Raw genomic sequence first — 17,903 nt, 5'->3', positions numbered from 1 at the left:
GTCAGCTCACTGTCCAGGAATAAAATGCCAGGAGGAGCCAAGGGACACCAATTAAAACAACGCTCCTGTTCCATTTCTTATAAAACTGTGTGTAGAAATTTATTGTATTTTTATAAATGCAAAAAGGTGAGATTTCATAATACTGCTTATTGGTTTACAGATAGAAATATTTATACATGTACATAGCAGATATCCTTCACTATGTGAAACCTCATTTATCTGAACTTGCTACCTGAACTTAAGAACAAGAGGATTTGGAGAGAAAAGTGTATATACACACACACACACACACACACACACACACACACATACACATATACACACACACATATACACACACATATACATACACACATACACACACACATATACATATATGGCTTTTGTGCTATTGTTTTATGAAAGAAGGACATTCTGGATATTTCCCATACCTTGCTTTATCAGCAGTACTTCTCAGAAGTCTTGCTGGGTAGGCTGTATGTCTAAGTTCCGTGTCAGCTGCATGACATTCTGCAGAGTAAATGTGCCACATTGTTCCACACTTTACTCATTCCCCCCTTGATGAGCATTTGCGCTTTCCAGTCTTCTGACACAAGCAATGCCGGGGTGAATGTTCTCGCACATATACCCACTGTGCCGAGGATTTTCCTTCTCCAACGGAAACTTTATTCCGGTCTCCAACCAGAATTCCATTTCCCATGTGTCCAGTCTGCTCTTACACACACACATGCACACACGCACACATGCACACGCACACGCATACACACCAGTCATTCACACTGAGTGTTTTTGTTGTGGTCACATCTCCGATATCTCTGACTTCTCTGTCTCTGCTCCTGAGTGAGCGCCCGATAAGGGGTTTAGGGACCGGTGTTTTAAAAAGATCGGCCCCCCTCCGCCCCCTAGAAGAAGTCCCCAGAAGGTTCTCTGGGGACCTGGACCAGCACCTGGGACAGACCTCCCTGCCGGTGACCTCAGGCGCAGGTGGCCTCCCCTGGAACTCTCCGGCTTAGTGGCCTCTCAGCTGAAAGCCGGCTCCATGGACCAATCTCATCAGAAAATGTTGTTTCCGATGAGATAGGTGAAAAGAGGCAGAAAGCCATTTTAGTGAAATGTCTAGCCATGACGAGCAGTGGACATGGATGCTCTCTTTGACTTGGGAGACTTACCCCTGTTTCTGCCATTCACCGGGGCACCCATGATTATCAATGAATCCTACTCTGCAGTTTTATGAAATTTGCTTTTAAAAATATACACGGAGTGGCCAGATGATGATGACCTCTGAATGCATAATAATCTGGCCACTCAGTGTATATCCTATATGATAAAAGGCTAATATGAAAATTGTGCCCTCAACCTGGAGTTCGACCAGTAGGCATGCTGGTCAACTGCCCATGTCCCCTACCCCTGGCCAGGCTGGCTGGACCCCACCCATGCACGAATTCATGCACTGAGCCTCTAACATACACACACACACACACACACACACACGCACACACACACTGAGTGGCCAGATTATTATGCGTTCAGAGATCATAATCTGTCAGAGGTCATCATAATCTGGCCACTCAGTCCATATTTTTATTGATTTTAGAGAGGAAGGAAGGGGGAGAGAGAGAAACATCAGTGACAAGAGAGTATCATTGTCAGCTGCCTCCTGCATGGCCCCTACTGGGAATCAAGTCCACAACCTGGGCATGCGCGTTGGCTGGGAATCAGAGCCGGGCTCCTTCAGTCTGCAGGCTGACGCTCTATCCAGTGAGCCACACCGGCCAGGGCTGAGTTCGCTTTTGATGACACAGCTGTTTGGTTGTGTCCTCAGCGGTCTGGTTTCGGGCTCCTCCCACTGGTGTTTCACCTGGAGTCGCTGACGGGCCCAGCCGTGCCCCTGGGTCCCCACAGCCACTGCTGGGTCACGGAGGAGGCAGAATGTCTGGCCTTCCGATGCCACCGTCCAGCTGTTGGCTCTGGTGCGTTTGTGGGGAGGGCCGAGGAGGGGGCTGACCTGGGCCCTCTGCGGGGCGGGGTCTGGGCAGAGGCCTGGCTCCTTGACCTTGGCCATCAGCTTTGGACGCAGGGGCTGGCCACAGGGCCCTGGGGAGGCCCGGCAGGTGAGGCTTTCCAGGGAGGAAGGATGCTGGGATAGCAGCTCGGAAAGGCTGATGTGCCGTTTACAGAACGGGGTCCACGCTGCTTTAAAATCGCGATTTTCTGCTCTCGACAGCCAGCTCTGCGGAGCTGACCACCGTGCGCCAGAGCCTGCCTTATCTTGTGCGCCTGTTCGCCACTCTCTCACTCAGTGACCCCCGTGGACGCCTTGCTCAACACCTGTTCACAAGCCCTACTGTGCGCCAGGCACCAGGGAGCCCGGAGCGTCTGGACAGGCGACGTGCCCCTCGCCCGTAAATGCTTCTCCTACAGGCTGTGAACACTCCTACTCAGAGCCACACACGCAGAGGAGCTGCTGTGGGCGGTCCTCTCATGGGGACCTGCATTTGGGGCCCCACGTGGAGCGGATCGCACTGCGCCTGTGCGAAGACAATGTGTACATCTCCCCATTCGCACGGTCTAGGTCGGAGGAAAGCCTCTCTGCCAGCTAGCAGCCGCTCCGGAAAAAGCGGCAGCTGACAGAATCTGAATGCGCGCCGATGTCTTACCGGGCACTCTGGCCAGAAAAAGGGCCAACAGAAGTCCTGTTAGGTCTCCAGCTGGGCCCTGGGCCCTTCCGCATTGACTCTTGGCCAGGCGGCCAGGCCGTGGGCGAGCCAGGGGTGGGGGACAGGCTGGGCTGTGCTCAGCTCTGAAGGGGCGTCTCCTCGAGGGTGCCCACAGCCCAGGTGCCCAGCTGGTGCCCCCAGGGGAGCCGCGTCCAGGTGGCGCGGTCTGGGGTCAGAGAGCAGGGCCACACTGGATGGAAAGGGAAGACACAGGTTCCTGCTGCCCTCTAGGGGCAGAGCATTGAAGTCTGTCTTCAGATGGACCTGGCTTAGTGCAGAGCAGAGTGTCTGCGGGCCATCGGCCAGCCTGCCACAAAGCACGAATTCCCTGCCACTGCGGCTGCTAACCAGTTATTGTGGGAAAGGGCCGCTGGCGCCCCCTGCAGGCCGGTGGTGGAATTTACAACCATTTCAGAATGGCAGGCAGGCTCCAAATGGAAATGAGCCGAGCTGGACTCGCTCTAAGCCTGAGGTGCAACACCCAGGCTCAGGATAGACCCAGCACGTGCCGGCCCCGGCCCTGCCTCCACGCCTCTGGGTTTGTAAAGGGAACCCTCTCCCTGCGCCTGAGCTGTTGTCCACGTGATTTGGGAAAACGTGTTTTTCCGTTTTTAACTCCAATAGTTGTAGGACCTCTGGTCGATGGGAACAGGACACGGAGAAGGAAATCCGTCTCACCAGGACCAGAATTAGACTTTGGTTCTTGCAGACCAGATCGCCCCCCAGCAGTGATGGAGGACCTCCAGAGTGCGTGCACGCTGGCACCGCCGCCCACTCCGTGCGGCTGCCTGAGCATCCCTGCAGGAGCGCTGCCCTCAGCGGCCTGGTCAGGGCTCCTGAGCCCGTCTGGCTGCAGGATGGCCATGGCAGCCGCCATCTGTGCCCAGTGAGAGTCGGGGCGAGTGCCCTGGCTGCCGTCCGGCTCCGGGCACCCAACGCTGGGTCGCTCGGGGGAACTTGTCACCGACGCTCCTTGACCTTGGCCGTGCCGAGCCGGACCCCGCAGGTGGCTCCCTCCCTCCAGGGGGTTTCCACCCCCTCACGTCGCACCATCCACCTACGTGGTTCTGAGCCCCGAGTCCACGCCGGACACGGTCCCGGCCCCAGGAACATGGCGGAGGGGAAGCCGGAGCGGGATGCTCCGGGCAGTGTGGTGTGAAGAGAGGAGGAGCCAAGACGGACACTGAGAGCAGCAGTAACGCCCCGGCCGGCGTGGCTCCGTGGTTGGACATTGACCTATGAACCCGGAGGTTAGGGTTCAATCCTGGTCAGGGCACAGGCCTAGGTTGTGGGCTCCATCCCCAGTGTGGGGCGTGCAGGAGGCAGCCGATCCATGATTCTCTCTCGTCATTGATCTTCTTATCTATTTATTTATTTTTTTTATTTTAAAACATATATTTTATTGATTTTTTACAGAAGGGAAAGGAGAGGGATAGAGAGTTAGAAACATCAATCAGCTGCCTCCTGCACACCTCCTACTGGGAATGTGTCCGCAACCAAGGTGCATGCCCTTGAGCGGAATCAAACTTGGGACCCTTGAGTCTGCAGGCCGACGCTCTATCCACTGAGCCACACCGGTTAGGGCTCATCACTGATTTTCTAAGTCCCTCTCCCTTCCTCTCTGATATCAGTAAAAAAAACCAACAGTGATGAGTGCTAAGAAAAAATAAAGCAAAAAACAGAGCAGGGGGCAGGTGTTCAAAATGGGTGGGGTGGGGCGGGAGCAAATGAGGAACGCCTGGCCTTCAGCGCCAGCCTCACGTCCTGTCCAGTGAGGTGCGTGTGCGCACGGGAGAGGCTGCGGACGCCCGGCCGATGCCCTTCCTCCGAGTGACCACTGGGAGGACTGGTCTCTGGAAACCTGCGTGGCCTCTGCCCTCGTGGCCTCCACCCTCAGTGGCCTCCACCCTCGTGGCCTCCGCCCTCGTGGCCTCTGTTCTCTTCAGCATCTGCCCTCAGTGGCCGCCGCCCTCTACGGGCTCTGCCCTCTGCGGCCTCCGCCCTCCGTGGCCTCCGCCCTCCATGGCCTCCGCCCTCCGTGGCCTCCGCCCTCGTGGCCTCCGCCCTCCGTGGTCTCCGCCCTCGTGGCCTCCGCCCTCGTGGCCTCCACCCTCGTGGCCTCCGCCCTCTGCGGCCTCTGTCCTCTTCAGCATCTGCCCTCAGTGGCCGCCGCCCTCTACGGTCTCCGCCCTCTGCGGCCTCCGCCCTCCGTGGCCTCCGCCCTCCATGGCCTCCGCCCTCCGTGGTCTCCGCCCTCGTGGCCTCCGCCCTCCAGGGCCTCCTGGGGCAGCAGGCCCGGCTCCACGTGGTGACATCACGCCCGTTGGCTCTCCAGGGACGTGTTGGGCCGCCCTGACCACTCAGACGTGCGGACGAGGGACCCAGGGCCGGTGAGAGACCAGCAGGCGGAGGTTCAGACGGAGAAGAGGGGGGCCGGGTTGCTGGGCAACCATGTGCGTCAGCGGAGGGATGCTATTTTTACACCGGGAGGCGAGGCGACTTTGTAACCGACGCCGGGGGGCCGGGTCCTCCGAGGAGCCACCGGCAGCGCCTCTCGGGTCCGGCTTCGGCACCCCATTCAGGCTCAGGCCGTGCCACCTCTGCCCGGGAGCCCCGCGCCTGTGTCCCCAGGTCCCGTCTCCCCTGCAGAGCACGCCGACTGCAGTGTCTCTGCGTCTCTCCCCGCTGGACGGCGGGCAGGGCGGCCCGGTCCCGCTGTGTCCGCACACGGCCCGGCCACGGCCGGGGGGTGGGCAGCCTCGGGGAAGGGCCCTGTGAGCCAGCAAGGACCCGGCTGGGCTCAGCGGGTTGGGTCCAATTGGTATTAATGTCAACTCCAGTCAGCACATGGCAGGCCAGGCCCTGGCTGGTGTGACTCAGTGGATAGAACACTGCCCGTGGACTGCAGGGCCCCGGGTTCGACTCCGGTCAAGGGCATGTACCTCAGTTGCAGGCTCCGCCAGGCCCAGTCCCTGGTCGGGTGTGTGCAGGAGGCAGCCAGTCGATGTGTTTCTCTCACATCGATGTTTCTCTCTCTCCCTCTCCCTCTCCCTCTCTCTCTCTCTCTCTCTCTCTCTCTCTCTCTCTCTCTCTCTCTCTCTCTCTCTCTCTCTCGTCAATGGACATGTCCCCGGGTGAGGTTAATAACAAGCACAAACACGTGGTGGCCCTCAGGGGTTTCCGTTCAAGAAACGTTCTGCAGCAGGAAGCAACCCGATTCCGGCAGCCGCAGGTGGAGTGCCCCCCAGTCAGCCAGCACACAGCACCCCCACCCCCAGTCTACTGAGCACGTGCGGCTCAGCCGTGCTCTGAGGGGGACAGACCCAGCGTGTTGGTGTGGAAACACACTCTGTGTTTGGGGAGCTTGAGGGCCACAGGAACTGAGCGGGAAGGACCGCGCTCCGGAGCCCCTCCCCCAGGCCCGGACACCCCAGACCGCACCTGTCCCTGCCCGGGACCCGGACACCCCAGACCGCACCTGTCCCTGCCCGGGACCCGGACACCCCAGACCGCACCTGTCCCTGCCCGGGACCCGGACACCCCAGACCACACCTGTCCCTGCCCAGGCCCCGGACACCCCAGACCACACCTGTCCCTGCCCGGGACCCGGACACCCCAGACCACACCTGTCCCTCCCCCAGGCCCCGGACACCCCAGACCACACCTGTCCCTCCCCCAGGCCCGGACACCCCAGACCACACCTGTCCCTCCCCCAGGCCCGGACACCCCAGACCGCACCTGTCCCTGCCCGGGACCCGGACACCCCAGACCGCACCTGTCCCTGCCCGGGACCCGGACACCCCAGACCGCACCTGTCCCTGCCCGGGACCCGGACACCCCAGACCGCACCTGTCCCTGCCCGGGACCCGGACACCCCAGACCACACCTGTCCCTGCCCGGGACCCGGACACCCCAGACCACACCTGTCCCTCCCCCAGGCCCCGGACACCCCAGACCACACCTGTCCCTCCCCCAGGCCCCGGATACCCCAGACCGCACCTGTCCCTGCCCGGGACCCGGACACCGCAGACCACACCTGTCCCTGCCCGGGACCCGGACACCGCAGACCACACCTGTCCCTGCCCGGGACCCGGATACCCCAGACCACACCTGTCCCTGCCCAGGCCCCGGATACCCCAGACCACACCTGTCCCTCCCCCAGGCCCTGGACACCGCAGACCGCACCTGTCCCTCCTCCAGGCCCGGACACCGCAGACCGCACCTGTCCCTCCTCCAGGCCCGGACACCGCAGACCACACCTGTCCTGCCCGGGACCCGGACACACCACCACGGGGTACTTACGGCTCAGAGGGGTGGGAGGCAGCTGTCCACACACGCATGACCTTCCTGTGAGGCCCACACACAGCCTGCGGGTCATGCCCTGAGGACGGAGCCCAGAGGCTGGGGTACTGTTTCCCCCCACCCCCTCCTCCCCCCTCTACCTAAACCCCCGCCCAGAAAGCCAGCCCCTCCCCCCAGGACCCAGCCGCCCTCCTCCTTCCTTCTCCCTCCGTCCCTCCTCCCTCCCTCCCTCCCTCCCTCCCTCCCTCCTTCCCTCCCTCCCTCTCTCCCTCCCTCCCTCCCTCCCCCCTCCCTCCCTCCCCTCTCCATGTCTCTGCTGCCGCCCGTGGCTGGGACCCGGCGTCTGCTGGGCGAGGGTCCCCGGAGCCTGGGAGCGGCTCTTAGACTGCAGCCATGGCCCAGGCGGCGCCCGCAGGGACCGGCTGCACAGCCCGCCACAGGCAGCGGCACTTCGAAGGCTCAGGAACCTCTGGCCTGGCGGTCCCCGGGTTGGCAGTGCCCGTGGCCTGGTGCCAGCTCGGTGGGCCGTCGCTGGGATGCTAGAGGAGCGAATCCACGCAGTGACATGGGCTCAGAGACCCCCTCAGGCCGGGTCCCCTGTGCAGGCCTCTCCCTGCATGCGTGTACACCACACTGTACACACATGTGTCTGTGTGCACACAGATCACTTACATCAGTCTCCCTGCCCTCAGCATGCACCGCTCACACAAATCTGCATGCACACACATGCACACACATGGACACACAGAGACATACATGCACACATGTGGACACACATGGACTCACACATGGACACACATGCACACGCGTGGACAGGTCTAAAAGAGGACCATGGAACATGCTGCTCACTTGGCATTTCCGTGTGCAGAGGGCCCAGGGCGCAGGGAGCTCCATAAACAGCGCTGTCCCTGCCTGGCTGCAGACCCACCACCCCCTCCCTGAACGGGGCCCACTCCCTCCGGCCTTCCAGGTGATTCTGAGACACCCCTTCCCAAAGCTCCCCACCAGCCTGTGCTGTGCCCGCTGTCCACAGGCCCCTGTGTGCCCCTCTGTCCACAGGCCCCTGTGTGTCCCTCTGTCCACAGGCCCCTGTGTGTCCCCTGTCCACAGGCCCCTGTGTGTCCCCCGCTGTCCACAGGCCCCTGTGTGTCCCCCTGTCCACAGACCCCTGTGTGTCCCCCGCTGTCCACAGGCCCTGTAGACCACGCGGGGGTCTTTGTTTCTCTGCCTGAAGCTCCCCCTCCTGCACCCTCCCCTCCGCGGCCGATGCAGGCCAGAGCCACTGACATGCATTTTGGAACCTTTACCCTGGACCAGCAGACCCCCACTTCCCATCCTGTCCTCTGGGGCCCGGCTCTACTGGCGTGTGGCTCCCTCTAGTGGCTCCCGGGAGCGTCGCCTGCAGAGTGTCCCCGTGGGCCTCCCCGGATTCTGTAATTACACCCCACACAGCAGTGACCCAAACCTGCAATTACAGGGCTGGTCTCCGTCTTCCCCCGAATTCCGTGGGCACCCCTCCTTCCGCTGGGTCTCTCCCGTTATCCCGAAGCCCCACCACGCAGGCACTGCCCGGCCACCTCAGACAACACCCGCTCCTTGCACAGCCACCCTCGCCGTCCTGGGCGGCCACAGGCCACGGGCACCCCGTTCTCTCTCTGTCTGAGCGGACGCCGTGCTTAAAGCTCAGTTCAGCTCGAGCTCATTTGTCCACCTCAGGTTCCCTGTGAGTCCCGCACACCACGCGGTTCACACGGGTGACAGTGGGTGCGTGTCCAGGAGACGCCGTCTAGGGGCACATCAGGGGCAACCGGGCACAGGCGGGCAGGAGGGAGGCTCAGCCCCTGGTCCCGGCCACGGCCACGGCCACGCTGCCACCCCTCCGGGCCCCGCCCAGAGCCGGGGGCCGCTCCTCCCCCGCTCTCTGAGGGGTCGGCCGTGGGGCGCGGGCTTTTATCGCTCGGCCTTCCTGTCAGTTGGTGTGTGCGTCTGTCTGAAGTGAGTCTCATGTAGGCAGCGTGTCAGGGCCTTGTTTTCCTTGTCCATTCGGCCTAGACATGTGTTTTGATTGAAGCACTTAAGCCATTTGCATTTAGGGTGACTGTTGGTAAATACGTATTGCCATTTTATTATTCACGTTTAAAAATGTTCCCTTGTTTTTCTGAAGAAGGCCTGAACACCCCGGGGGCTGCGGTCGGTGGTGACAGGTCCACGGCTCCCTCCCGGAAGCTCTTCCTCGCGCCTCCGTTCTCAGCGGGGGCCTCGCTGGGGAGGTGGTTGGGTTTACTGTCCGGGAGGCGGACAGCGCCTCACCCCCTGCCCGCCCCGCCCGCCCCGCCCGCAGGGCCTCACGGAGGGCCGCTCGCCTGCTGTGAGACGTCTGCAGTGGACAGGGACCCGCCGGGGCCAGTGGTGGGGCCATTGGTGGGATATTTCATTCGGATTATTAGTGACCTGTGGGAGCCAGGTCAGTCCTTGGTAAGTCTGAACAGTTCCACCGCTTCTCTCTGTTTCACGAGGGACCGTGACGCAAACGTACGCAAACCCTGAGTAACACTCAGACGTCCGTGCTCACGCGGTGCGTGTGGCCGTGACCCTCCTCGGCTGTGACGACAGGACAGTGGCCGGCCCGGGGCGGACCACGGCAGGAAGCTCTCTTCTGGTTAATGGACGTGTCCCTCCGCGCCTGCTTTCTCTTGTGTTCACCCGTTCACTCTCTTCCTCTCTCCACACACACACATACACTCACCGCTCACACGTGTGTAGACCCGAATACAATACCCCACACATGTGCACACACGCGCACCCATGCACACACAAACACACACATGCAACCACAAACACAGATGCACCCATGCACACACACAGGTGCACATGCACACACAAACACAGGTGCACACACACAATCACACACATGCGCGCCCCCCCACACAAACACGTGTGCACACGCACGCACACACGCTGTAGGAACCTCACGGGATGCTGGACGTGCTGCGGAAACTTGAACGGCACCAGGTGTTTTCACTCAGGCTGAAATCCGGCATAATAATATCGGCTCTTTAAACGCATTTTAATTGTTGACATTAAATGAATTATGAGGCTGAAAGAAACCCTGAAAACCTTGAATCTGGCCCGAAGGGGTTTCCACCCCACCCCCCATGAGGAGAACTGGGAGGGCCCGCTGGGCGGTCCTGCTCCTCCCGGCCGGCAATCCCGCCGCTGGCCAGCAGAGGGCGCCGTCCCCAGGCACCCGCACTTCCTAACCGAGGCCAGAGAAAACCCATCCCGCTGGGAGTGAATGAGCCGTGTTTTGAGAGCGTGTCCTTCTGGTCGGAGACAGGTTTTCTCCAGGTGCTTCCTCCCAGCGCGGCTCCAGGCTCAGGCATCCCCCGTCCCCCTGTCTCCTATGGAGTCAGGATGGCAGCGATGTGCATATGTAAACTCTTTCACAGTGACCTCTCTGCTCAGTGATGATCTTATCCCTCTCCCTCTCCTCTCTCCTCTGACATCAATAAACATAATTTAACGACAGCAGCGAACACGGAGTCCTGGCGCTGGCGAGTGGCGCTGTCTTCTGAGAACAGTGTGCTCCGCGGGGCCGTGGCCAGCCGCCCTGTGGTCGCCGCTGAGCGCGGGGCCCGGGGGCGCTGGGGCCCTCGCAGAGCCGCGGGCAGGGGCGCTCGGGCTCCGGGGAGGGCCGAGCGGGGGCTCCCGCTCCGGGTGTGGCATTCACGCCTCCGCACGCTCCCCTCCGTTTCTCCCTCGTCCGGCTCCGCGGCTCCTGCCTCCTCCTCCTCCGACCGCTGGCGGGGACACTCCTTCTGGGTCCTCCAGGGGGTCCCCGCCCCCGGACTTTGAGCTGAGACGAGGCTCAGCACCCACGGACTGGCCAGGAGCCGGGGAGAGGGCGGGGGCCCAGGAGCTGCCTCCCGAAGGAGCCCGGACGGCTCTCACCTGCCCGCAGCTGGCGGGCGGGTCTGCGTGTCGGCAAACAGAATAAGGGGCCACGTGGGCGGTTTCCTTTTAAAGGAGAATCTCCCGGACAGCGTTGCTGACCTGTCACCACATCCCTCCGAAGGCTCCTCTCAGACCCTGGGCTGTCCTGGGTGTGCTTGCCCCACCGGCCACAGCTCGCCGCAGCCTGCCTCTCCCTGCCCCTCTGCTCGGGGGCAGTCAGGACCCTGGAGGAGGACACAGAGCCGTGGCCTGTGCAGCCGTGAGCCCCCGCCGAGTCAGCAAGGGCGGCCCTGGGCTGTCGCTGCTGGACGTGGCCCCAAGAGGTCACCCGCCCCCAAGCTCATCCCAGACCCGGGCCTCGCTCCGTGAGTGTTACCCACGGGTGGCACCACGTGGCTTGTGGGGTGGCATCGTGGCTCCGTTGTGGGCTCGGTGACAGCGAGATCAGGGCTGTGTCTGTGCTGAGTGCCTGGCTCTGCCGGCTGGACCGCCGGTGACAGTTCTAACCGGAGCGTGTGCGGCCCCTTCCCGCCCTCACGCCGGAGGCTGCTCCCGCGGTGCCGCACCGGCACACCTGGGCCCGCGTCCGCGTGTGCGTCTGTTTCTCTCGGGGCTTCTCTCCGGGAGCTGCCAGCACGAGAAGGGCCAGAGAGGACGGGGAAGGGCCAAGTCGCTCAGTGTCCGGCGGAGGGGAGACCCCGGCGGAGAGGGCACCTGCAGCAGAGGTGGCCCTGCCCAGGGCGGAGGTGGAAGGGGGGGGAGTCAGGCTGCTTCCGCCCTGGTGCCCCTCGTGCCACGCTGAGCAGGGACGGCACCTGCCTCTCCCTGGGCACGGGGACGGGAGCGGAGCCGCTGGCCCGCAGCCGGGAGTGGGGGCCGCGCTCTCTGTTCCCTCCACACGGGGGCTCTGCGCCCTGAGAGCGGGCAGCTCCCCGGGGCCGCCTTCGCACCAGAGAGTGGGGACCCAGCCAATGTCCCGGAGCCCACGGGGAGGGGCGGTAAAGCCCAAGGAGCAGAGGTCACCGGGCCTGCAGGTCTCAGAGGCTCTGCCTGGGGCGGCGAGCACCCTCGGAGCAGCAGCCGCCCCACCGCAGAGGCGAGCACAGCGGCAGGAGCCACGGCTCACGGGGCCCCGGCTCGGAGGCCGGCCTGCCGTGGCTGTGTCGCCCCCGCCTGGTCCCGGCGCGTGGCCCGGCCCGGAGCCCAGGGCTGGGGGAAGGGGGTGTTTCTGTTTCTCGGGGTTCGGGGAGACCACGTTTGGAGGCACACTGGCCATGCCGGTCAGTGATCTGGGAAGGCTGAGTTCCCCACAGCAGCTCCTAGTGGAGGTGGGGGCAGGAGGGGGGGGCACAGCGCGGGTTCGAATCCTGCCCTCCGCTCCGCACTAACACGGCGGGTGCTTTGCATCGGAACTCATTAATGCAGGGGCCGCCGCGGGCAGGTGGGCGGTGACTAACCGGAACCGCAATGGCCAGCGGCGGAGGCTGGGGGTGGAGGCGAGTTGCCACTCTTTCCGGAGAGTTCTTTTCTCGGTTCTCGGCCTGGCCACCAGGAGGGGTGACCTCGGGGCTTCCCCGCACAGCCAGGTGCTCCCTGTCCTCTCACTCTGCCCCCCCCCCCTGGGTGGCAGACTCCTCCCCGTCGGGGCTGGTGCAGGAGGCCAGCAGTGGACGTGCAGCTCTCACACCGTGTTCCTCTCTGCCTCCGCCTCCCGCCCACTCTCCCCGAACCAGTGGAAACGCCTCGGCGAGGACGACCACCCACGACAGAAAGACGAGACGCCCGCAGCCCCTCAGGCCCGCGAGCGGGAAGACCAGCGAGCGGCGCGTTAGCCTTCGTCCGCGCTCCCCGCGCCCCCGCGAGCTCCCGCGGCTCCGTAATGACCGCAGTTCGCGTCCCAGCGCGTCCCCGTCCCGGCGGCTTCTCCTGCGCTCGCTGTCAGGGTGACGGCTGCCGGCCTCGTCTGAGAGGGCGAAGGGAGGAGGGCCGGGCTGGGGGTGAGGGCAGACCCCGAGGCGAATGGGAGCTGTGGTGCCCCCACCGGGCTGAGCCCTCTGAGCCCGCCCGCCGGGCCGCTGGGCCGGAAGCTCCTGGGTCCGACCAGCTGTGGCAAAGTGAGCTCTCAGCCCTCCGTCCTTCATTCCCTGGAGAGGGGGCCTGAGTGCCCCTCCGCCCCGGTCCCCAGCGGCCGCCTGCCCTCGCTCAGGACACACAGCCGCGCCCCAGAGCTGGTCCCCAGCCCAGCTGCCCTGCTCCTGGCTTTGAGGCTGGGCGTGAGTGACTGAGTTGGAATGAGTCGTGTTCGCGGACGTAAAGGACATTAGCCGGCAGGTGTCCGTGGCGTCTCATTCACAGTCAGGCTGGGCAGAGCTGGCACTCAGGGCCGCTCAGTCTTCCCGGTGGGACCGAGAGGAGCCCGTCCCCTTTCTGGCTAAGAGCCGTCGGCACCGGCTGCCTGGGCTTCCCTGAAATCCGGGAACAGCTCCGGTGCCGCTGGTGGACCCCATCCCCTCGTTAACGGAGAGCGTCCGCGGCTGTCTTAGAAAAGCCGCGTGTTCACCGGCCGCAGGGCTCAGGGGCTGAGCGTGGGCCTGGGAACCAGGAGGTCAGGGTTCGAGTCCCGGTCAGGGCACTGGCCCCGGTTGTGGGTTTGATCGCATTGTGGGATCTATGATTCTCTCTGTCTGTGATGTTTCTCTCTCTCCCTCTCCCTTCCTCTCTGAAATACATTTAAAAATGTACATATATCTTTAAGAGCTGTGGTTTCACACCAGCAACATGTGGAGAACACGTTGGAGGCTGCAGGGCCCTGCTCTTTGGGGGTTCACTCACTCTGCGGGGGTTAATTAACACCGCGGGCTCCCACACCAGGGCCCGCTCTCTGGGGTTAACGCTCCCTGGCGCCCCCGGGCCACTCTCCCGCGGGCTGGGCCACGGCCGTGGTGGGACGGCCACCTTCTGCGCCACGTGCAGGGGTGGGAGTCACGGGCAGGGCAGCCTTCAGCTCGCGGTGCGATTTCTGAAGCGATAAATCAGGCTCCTGAGGAGGATGACAGCGCGTCCCGGAGGGCAATTAACTTGTCAGGAGCCCACATGACGGCGTCCTTCCCGGAGCTACGTGCGCGGGGTGAGGAGCTGCTGACTTAGGAGGAACTCTGGCTTTCGGGATCCGAGGTGCGCTGCTCCAGTGAGAACTTCCAGGTGCCGCCGCCTCCCCGCCAGCCTGCGGCCGCCGCCCCCGCCGGTCCTCCCCGGGGCAGGTGTGCGGGGGGGGCGGGCAGGTGTGTGTGTGTGTGGGGGGGTGGCGGACGTTCCTGTCGGGCTGCAGAACAGAGAACTAACACTGGTGGCTGCAGATGACCCTCCGGCAGCTCTGAGCTCCACGCCCTGCGTCTGGGCTGAGGCCAAGCGTCCTGCAGGCCTCTCTCCTCTTGGGCTCCAGGGCAGGTCCGTGGCCTCCAGCTCTGAAGGCCGCCAGCCATCCCTCCCCCCCCCCCCGCACCTCCCACAGCCCCGCCCCGGCCTCCCCGGCCTCCCAGCGTCCCCTCCCCAGGGCCCGAGAGTCAGGACCCCACCCCGGTAACCCAGGGCGGCCCCTCCGGCTCCAGGCCTGTCGCTTAATCACGTGGAAGTCCCTTCGGCCACGGGAGGCAGCGTTCCCAGGTTCCAGACGAGGACCTTTGGGCGTCGTGGGGCGGGGGGGCCCTGATTCCGCCGCCCGGGCTCTTGGCATCATGGGAGCCTCACGGCTGAGCGCTGAGCACCGGCACCGAAAGCTAAACGAGATGGTCTGTGGCTGGAACAAAGTGATCTGCTTTCTGTTCAGCCCACATTGATTGTATGGATTTATTTGTTTTAACTTTACTTTTGTTGTTGACCCTATTATAACTGTCCCCGTTTCCCCTCCTCCCTCCCCCCCCCCACCCCATCCACCTGCACCCAGTCCCCACCCCTCCCTGCGCCATGCTGCCCTGTCAGCTGTGTCCGTGCCCCGGCTGTCCCCTCCCTCCCCGCCAGGCCCTCTGCGGCGGCCCTGCCCCTGCAGCTCAGCGGTCCGATTCCAGCAGCTTCCTGCTTCCTGCCGGCCAGCAGCAGAGCCGAACGCAGGCGGTGAACACGGGTCATCTTCCACGGCCCCCAAATGGCACCGCGCTTCCCGGTGAACACCCGCCCCGCGGGGCCGGCCTTCCTCCGGAGCTCAGTGTTTGCTTTCCCGAGGGGAGGTTTCCAGAGAGGGAGGGGTGCGTGCGGCCGGGGAGGGCGCGGGCGTGTCCAAGGCCCTCGGGGAGGTCACGACCTGCTCACAGCCATCCCGCCGCCAAAATAACAGGATTTCAAAGCGCCCGGCCAGGCGCCGAGGAGGTGGTGACACCGGATGCTGTCGTGCGGGCCACGTGGTGGATGGCCGCGGGGGAGGTTAGGAAAACACGCCCCCTTCCTCAGAGGCTGGGCCCCCGGCCTCGCCCACAGCGGAGGCTGGGCCCCCCTCCCCCGGCCTCGCCCACAGCGGAGGCTGGCCTCCCCCCCCCCCCCCCCGGCCTCGCCCACAGCGGAGGCTGGCCTCTCCCCCCCCCCCGGCCTTGCCCACAGTGGAGGATGACCCCCCCTCCCCAGGCCTCACCCACAGCGGAGGCTGGGCCCCCCCAGCCTCCTCACACCCTCGATCGCGGGGAACCGTGTGGTAGCAGCAGGTGCTCCGTGCGTGCAGAGGGCTCCGAGTGGCGGCTTCCGTGCTCCCTCTGACTGTCGTTGCCAGTGTCAGTGCGATGAGGAGGAACGTGCTCCTGTGCGGCCCCGCAGGCGGCGTTCCCACGGGGGCTGGCTGACCGGGGCCTCTCCCAGGTCCCCGAGCGGCCCGTCTCCTCGCCCGCGGTGGCAGCAGCCCTCAGCGACGACACGGAGAGGCCCAGGGCACCGCTGCTGGCTCTGGGGCGCTCACCAGGCCCCCCCCCCTCAAAAAAAGCGATGAGACCAAGTGTCCGAGGGAAATGATTGAGCAGCTCCAGGTGCAGCTCTCTTCGCTTAGGCTGGAAGGTGAGCTAGAAGCGGGGCGTGCGACTGTGAGCCAGCAAACCTCTCTCTATAAAAGCCCAAGTGACCGTTATAACTGAACGGCCAGAATGACCGATCGACCAGGCGCTATGACGTGCAATGAGCACCAGGGGGCAGACGCTCAATGCAGGAGCTGCCCCCTGGTGGTCTGTGTGCTCCCACAGCCAACCGCCTGCAGCCCCTCCCCGGGCCCGCCAGCTTCCTGCGGCCAGGCGGCAGGACCCCACCCCAGCCCACCTTCGTGCCCTGGGCCTCTGGTTCTGTCAGAAAACAGCACAGAGGGTTAGGTAGGTGGCGTCATCTTCAGTCAGGTTGCGTGTTAGGCCATCCTCCGGCGGCCGCATAAAGAGCGTCCGCACCCACCGCGACTGCACGCATCTCACGGGTTTATGTGAGGGAGGCCACCCACACCTGTTCCCACTGACGGGTGTGTCCCCCCTCCCGGCGGCTGTGTCCCTGCGGCGGCGGCGGCGGCGGCTCTCGGACGGGGAGGCGGGCCAGGCGGAGCCGGCGGGCCTGGCGGCTGTTTCCTGGACAGACTGCCGGCAGGAAGCGTGGCCCACAAAACAAACAAACAATAACGGGGGCAGGAACCTGTCCCACTCGCCCCGTCTGCCAAGCAACACAACCGCACGGGGAACGGAGCCTGATGGCCACGCTGGGGGGTCCTCCCCTCGGTTTCCCCTTCTCTGTGGGTGTGACGTGGCGTTCTGACCCTTTTAAAAATATAGATTTATTTTATTGACTTTCACAGAGAGGAGGGGAGAGGGATGGAGTTAGAAACATCGAGCAGCTGCCTCCTGCACACCCCCCACTGGGGATGTGCCCACAACCAAGGTACATGCCCTTGACCGGAATCGAACCTGGGACCCTTCAGTCCGCAGACCGACGCTCTAGCCACTGAGCCACACCGGTTATGTGTTCTGACTCTGGGTGGCCAGGCCAAGTTAAGAGTGAGGAGAAGACAAATCAAATTTCAACACATTCTTGCCGAGGCTTTATAAGCAGCGTGTAACCAGGGAAGATAAGCATAGATACGGATAACTCATTTAAGACAATTTTTGTTGTTTTTGGCTTTTTTGAATAAATGTATTGGGGTGATATCGGGTAGTAAGATTATACAGGTTTCAAGTTGTGTGGCCCATGGTCACTATACTGCACTGAGTCCACCACCCCAGGTCCCATCTCCTTCTGTCCCCCTCTACTTACCCCCTTCACCCTATGCGACCCTCTCCCCCGTCCCTCGGGAGCCGCCGTCCTGCTGTCTGTGTCCCTGAGATTTTGTCGGTTTATCTCGTTTGTTCCCGCCGTTGCATATCCGATGTGTGAGTGACAGCACGTGGGCCTCGGCCGCCTCTGACGGATGCTCTCAAGCGGGCGGCCTGTCCCTGGCACAGCCGCCATGCACACAGCACGGTGGTCCCGCCAGCAATCAGGAAGAGGCTCACCCAGCAGCCCTTCTCCTGGGCATCTCGCCAGGAATGTTGAAAACATTGATTTGCAGATAGATATGCCCCTACGTTAAGGTGACCAGACGCCCCGCTTTTGGCGGGACAGTCCCGATTTTTAACAATTTGTCCCACGTCCCGCGGCGTTTTAAAAAAGTCCCGATTTTTCAAACGGGACAAATTGTTAAAAATCCGACTGTCCCGCCAAAAGCGGGGCGTCTGGTCACCTTACCCTGTGTTCGCTGCAGCAGTGTTCATGGCAGCCAGGACATGGAGACGGCCAAGGGGACTGAGAGACGGGCGGGTGGAGGAGATGAGGTGATGCACACAGTGGGACATGGGTCAGCCTGAGAGAGGGACGTGCACACAGTGGGACGCCGGCTGGCCTGAGGGAGGCGGAGCACTGCCACTGCGGCCGGTCTTTCTCGAT

The 17,903-nt window shown here is 63.2% G+C and overlaps 1 protein-coding gene across 3 annotated transcripts in view; it reads left to right on the top strand.

Annotated features, from left to right (window-relative positions):
- The window catches only part of PDE10A (phosphodiesterase 10A), a 157,008-nt gene that overhangs the window by 13,066 nt on the left and 126,039 nt on the right, over positions 1-17,903 (top strand). Inside the window, exon 1 of one of the 3 annotated variants that reach the window (XM_084890945.1) lies at positions 5,452-5,466. The exons of the other annotated variants lie outside the window; for them this stretch is intronic. The gene's annotated coding sequence lies outside the window, so the exon portion shown is untranslated. Of the gene's footprint in view, positions 1-5,451; positions 5,467-17,903 lie in introns of those variants that run through there. 3 annotated transcript variants of the gene reach the window in all.

This window comes from Pipistrellus hanaki (genome assembly GCF_964339955.1).
Source record: "Pipistrellus hanaki genome assembly, chromosome: 7".
Taxonomy (NCBI): Eukaryota; Metazoa; Chordata; class Mammalia; order Chiroptera; family Vespertilionidae; genus Pipistrellus; species Pipistrellus hanaki.
This window is presented reverse-complemented; position numbering and strand designations above follow the sequence as displayed.